Genomic DNA, 6126 nt, shown 5'->3' with positions numbered 1-6126 from the left:
GAACAACTTCTCTAATGTCTCCATTATTGTAGATGCGGTCTCCTCTACATTGGGGAGAGAGGACGCCAACTCGCGAAACGTTTCAGGGAACATCTCTGGCACACTTGTACCAAAACGTTCCAACACTCTTTGGCCGACCCCTTCAACTCCCCAGCCCAAGGTCAGGCAAGTCCTGGACCTCTCTCCATCACCAAGGCCTGGCCACCCAACACCTGAAGGATGAACATCTCATCTTCCACCTTGTCTGGTTGAACACCTCCAACCACACAACATCAATATCGATTTCACCAGTTTCCTCATTTCTCTTCACCACTACCTCTTCCCAGACACAACCCTCCAACTCAGCACTACCCTCTTGAATTGTCCCATCTGTCCAACTTGCTTCTCAACTATCTGTCCCATCCCAACGCTCCAACCTATCACCATCACTCCGCACTTCCATCTACCTATTGGCTTCCCAGCTACCTTACCCCCAGCCCCACCATATCCTGTTAATCTGTCAGCAACCATTCCGACCCCCTCCCACACGTTCCAGGTTAAAGATTAATGCCCGAAACGTCGGTTCTCTTGCTCCTCAGATGCTACACTTTGAGGCTATGATCTCGATCATTTGCAGTCCTCACTTTCTCCCTGTGCACTATTTCTATTTTGTGTGAGAACCATCAGCCTGATCACACTCCCATGTTACTATCTCTGAAATTCACTCTACCTCTGACCACGTCCAGCCCCTGCAATAGCCCTTTTTGCTTAATCTCCAACTCATGCAACATTTGTTTTCTGCATATGCACTCCAGCTTATCTAGCTCCATGTGGTAAGTCTTAAAGCACATTAAGGTAGATAAATCCTTGCGAGCTAATGAAGGGTATCTAGGGTGGCAATTGTGGTGTTGCTGATAGAGATATTTGTATCATCGATAATCACGGGTTACCTAACTAAAGATTGGAAAGTGGCTACTTCATGTGCCATTATTTAAGAAAGGCTGCAAATATCTGGGAGCTACAGACTGATGAACCTAATAGCCTTGGTGGGTAAGTCATTATTGGATTCTGAGAGATCGGACCTAAAGGAATTTGGGGAGGCAAACTGGCGATAGTTAGTATGGCTTTGTGCTTGGGAAATCGTATCTCACAAATTTGATTGAGTTTTTTGAAGGGGTGACCAAGTGAGCAGATAAGGTTAGTGCAGTAAACATTCGTTACATGGGCTTCAGCAACTCCTTTGACACCATACTGCATGATAGATTGTTAACTAAGATTAAATTTCGCAGGATCCAGGGAAAACTAGCCAACTGGATACAAAATTGGCTGGATAATGGTAGACAGGGTGGTGGTGGTAGATGGTTGTTTTTCAGGTATGACCAGCGGTGTGTCATGGGATTTGTGCTGGGTCCACTGTTATTCGTCATTTACGTAAATGATATGGATGAAATTTCGGGGGTATGGTTAGTATGTTTGTCGATGACATCACGATTCGTGGTATAGTGGAGGGAGAGGAATGTTTTCTGGGAATACAGCAAGATCTAGATCAACTGGGCTAGTGGGCTGAGAAATGGCAGATGAAGTTTGATTCGGATAAATGCACAAAGTGGCATTTTTTTGGAAAGCAAACCAGGGTAGAACTTACACAGTCAATGGTAGGGCCCTGGGCAATGTTTTAGAACCAAGCGATCTCACGGTACAGGTCCTTGTAAATGGAGACACAGGTAGACAATGCAGTGAAGGAGGCTTTTGGCATGCCTGCCTGCATCCATGAGAGTACTGGGTATCCGAATGGAATGTCTTCTTGCAGCAGTCCAACATGTTGGTGAGGCCATACTTGGTGTTTTCTCTGCAGTTTTTGTCGCCATTATATAGAAGGGATATTACTCCAAGCATCTAAGAGTAAAGACCTTGTTGCATCTGATCTGCTCCAGTCATTACTTCCCATTCTATCTTTGTCATCTCCACCAGCCTTGAAAACTTGTCCTATCTCAGTAACCTCCTCCCCGCCGACAGTTTTCCTGAAATTTGTAACCACCCTCCCTATCACCGTAAATTTTCAGTCATTACAAAATCAATATCAGTGTAACCTCCTCCATTAGATACAACCCTCCTATGTTAGATCCATATCAACCTTCCTAGAACTGTAAATTATTTCAGACCCTAGAAACCTTCCTGTCTGTGCAATTTCCTTCATTATGTGCAGTCTTCTGTGTGAATTTGCCGGTGTCTAGTCCTCACATTCTCCCTAATACTCCTCCCAGGCAACTCTTTCTGTACTTGTAAACCAGTCCTATCTCCACAACGTTCTCACTAATAGTGTAAATTGCGTCATTCCTTCCTTATCTCCCTGTCTGTAAACTTCTTAATCGCTGAAGAAGCAGGAAAAAAATACAATGTCTATCCCAAGCTGTAACCACCTCAATCCCTTACAACACTGCTTAGCTCTGTTACTTTTCCTTATCTCTGTAAATTGTCCAGTCCTTCCCATACTTGCTGCCTCCTCACAAACGTACAATCTTCCCTATCGCTGTAACCACCTCCACCCTAATATTATTCCTGTCCCTGTATCTTATGCCAACCCCTTCCAAAATACATATTTCTAAATCTTCGTCCAGTACCAGAAATACTCACTGCAATTGTCTACACTGAGTAATATTCTGTTTGGCAAGTTGTAATTATTAAGTGCAATTGATTTCAGTTATTCACAATGTATATCGATGTTTTAGATGAATGGAACAAAATTAATATTAATGACACAAAACGAGATGAGACCGTAGGTTCAGTGGAGGTTTCAGTGCATTTCAGGGGAATTGATATTCTCGGTGAGGTTTTTATTTTATTCATTGATGCGCTGTGGATATTGTTGGATAGGCCATCCTCCAGAGGAGGTGATGGCCTAGGCGTATTGTTGCTAGAAGATTAATCCAGAAACTAATGTTGACAGGTCTCTGTTTTCCATTCTGCTATGGCAGATGACAGAATTTGAATTCTGTAAAAACAATAAAATATTGAATTAACAATCTACTGATAAACACAAAATCAATGTCAATCATCAGAAACCCGCATGTGGCTCACGAAGACGGAAGGAAGGAATTCTGCCATCCTCACCTGGTCAGGCCTACATGTGGCTCCAGCTCATAGCAATGTAGTTGAATCTCACCTGCCCTCTGAAATGGTTCAGGAAACTATTCAGTTTTTATCAATCTCCATGATGTCTCACTTGGTCTGCAGCTTTTCAAGGAGGCAGCGCAACACCACATTCTCAAGGAGAAATAGGAAAGAGAGGTAAATGCTGGTCCAGTCAGTGACACCAACGTCCCACAATTGAATAAATAAACAAACTGATTTTGCATCCCTAATTACTTGGAGAGTGTGGTGCTGAGCTGCTTTCCTGACCTACATCAATCCTTTCGATACCGGGACAGCCACAGTACTGGCATAATGGAGCATGACTTGGAGGGAAGCTTGGAAATGCTGGTGATGCCATACATCTGCTGCCCTTTTCCTTTCAGGGTGTAGTATCTGCGGGTGTGTAAAGTGCTGCTGAAAGACCCTTGTTGAATTGCTACACCTTGTAGATGGTGCACACTTGCTGCCACTGTGTACCAGTTGTGAAGTGAGTGAAAGTTGAATTTGATGACTGATGTGCCACGAATGGGGTTGCTTTTTTTTGGATGACATCAAGCTTGATGAGTTGTTTTTTGGAACTGCTTTCATTCAAGTAAGTGGTGATTATCTCGTCACAATCCTGACCTCTGTGGTGTAGATGGTGGCCATCCTTGCTGTACAGTGTTGTTTTATTTAATCTCCAGTGGACAGCGAGGTCAGTTCTATCTTCGTGAAGGGTTTTTTGATCTTTTGAATGATGAATGATTATTAGTTAATGTGAAGCTGTGTTTTTCTTTGTTCCTCTGGATTGTGAGTGGCCAGTTCTGTGTCTGTCTTTTACGGTGAGATTTTTTTATGGTACCGTGGACTGCAGTCAATTGTTTCCGTGCAAGGAACTGTTTTCCTTCAACTCTGTGGACTGCACAGTTGTGTGAGGAACTGTTTTGTCACTGATATTCACAAATATTCAAAGTTCCACAAAATAAAACAAACTATTGTCCACATAAAATTGATTATTTGTAGTTCCCTGTTTAGACCAGGTCTCTATTTTTGTTCTGTGGATTCTGAATTTTCAATTCGACGTGGTGGCTGATTATTATGCTGTGGGCTGCAGATTGTCTGACCTTGTGTGGGGAGCTGTTTCTAACGTGTGTGCTGCAGATGGTCAGTCCCTGTGTGAGGGCTGGCTATTATCTTGTGGGCTGCAGGCGGTCAGTCCCTGTTCAGGGAGCTGTTTCTAACCTGTGGGCTGCAGAAAGTCAATCCCTGGGTGGGGAGGTGTTTTCAACCTGAGACATGCAGATGGTCAGTCCATATAGGGAGCTGTTTCCAACCTGTGGCCAGCAGATGGTTAGTCCCTGTGCGGAGAGCTGTTTCTGTCCTATGGGCTGCAGTTTGTCAGTCCCTGTGTGGGGAACTGTTTCTAACCTATGGGCTGCAGCTGGTGAATCCCTGTGTGCAGGGCTCTTTCCAACCTGTGGGCTGCAGGTGGTCAGTCCCTGTGTGGGGAGATGTTTCCAACCTGCGGGCTGTGGATGATCAGTCCCGTTGTGGAGAGCTGTTTCTAACCTGTGGGCTGACGATAGTCAGTTCCTGTGTGGGGAATTTCTGTCTCCGCTGTGGTCACTGTTCAGTTCTGGATGTGCAATCTTGATTTCAATACTGTGCACTCTGGTTAGTCGGGGGGTTGTTTCTTCATCTGTAGTCAGAGAGCTGTCCTTTACGAGTGGGAACTGAGTTTTGTTCTGTGTCTTCCAAATGATGGCTTCCCCATAAGAGGCTGGTTTGTATTCTGTGGACAGTGTACGGTTACTTAACAGTGATCGGTGTATTAGCCTGTGGATTGTTAATAGGGGAGAAAGTGAGGACTGCAGATGCTGGAGATCAGAGCTGAAAATGTGTTGCTGGAAAAGCGCAGCAGGTCAGACAGCATCCAAGGACCAGAAGAATCGACGTTTCGGGCATGAGCCCTTCTTCAGGAATGGCCTGAAGAAGGGCTCATGCCCGAAACGTCGATTCTCCTGCTCCTTAGATGCTGCCTGACCAGTGTGTATTGTTAATAGTCAGTTCCATGTTTGAAACTGCTCTTGTGTGTGTGCGTCTGCAGGACTTTAGGTGTTGGCCTGTAAACTGTGAATGGTCAGTTTAGTATCACGAACTTTGTTAATGTTGCAGTCTATGAATCGCCAGTTTTGTGGAAGGAGCTGAGTTTAATGCTACACTTTATGAATGGTCAGTTTTGTGCGGAGTGCTGTGTTTAACATTAAGGTCAATTTGTCAGTTTTGTTTAGGGAGCTGTGCTTCATGTTATGGTCTATGAATGTTAGTTTTGTGCTGGGTGCTATGTTTAACAGTACAGTCTATGAATGGTCAGTTTTATGTGGGGAGCTGTGTGCAATACTATGGTCTAAAAATGGTCTGTTTTCTCCTGAGAAATGTGTTTAATATTACAGTCAATGATTTGTCAGTTTTGTGAGGGGAACTGCGTTTAAAATTGCAGTCTGTGAATAGTCAGTTTTGTGCAGGGAACTGTGTATCATATTGTGGTCTATAAATAGCCAGATTTGTGCAGGAAACTGTGTGTCATATTGTCGTCTATAAATGGTCAGTTTTGTGCAGGGAGGTGTTTTTAATATCACGCCATATGAATGGTCAGTTTTGTGAGGGTATCTATGGTTAATATTGCGGTATATGAACGGTCAGTTTTGTGTTGGGTTTGTGTTTAAAATTGTTGTCTGAAATGGTCAGTTTTGTGCAGGAAGCCGTGATTAACATAACGTTTTATAAATGGTCAGGTTTTTTACGGGGACCTGTGTATAATATTGCAATCTATGAAAAGTCAGTTTTATTTGGGAGAGCTGTGTTTAATATTACGGTCTCTGAATGGCCAGTTTTGTGCGGGGAAGTATTTAATCTTTTGACCACATTTTTGAATCTGTTGATTCAGATTTTGGAATGTTAGTTGGATCAGTTTAGCTGGTTATCATCAGGGAATGGTTAATACTATGTGTGAATAATGCTGTGGACTGTGAAGAG

The sequence above is a fragment of the Chiloscyllium plagiosum genome, unplaced genomic scaffold (assembly GCF_037043375.1).
Source record: "Chiloscyllium plagiosum isolate Xiang-an unplaced genomic scaffold, Cpla_swu_hap1 HiC_scaffold_46, whole genome shotgun sequence".
NCBI classification, from domain to species: Eukaryota; Metazoa; Chordata; class Chondrichthyes; order Orectolobiformes; family Hemiscylliidae; genus Chiloscyllium; species Chiloscyllium plagiosum.
Note: the sequence above shows the minus strand (reverse complement) of the source record.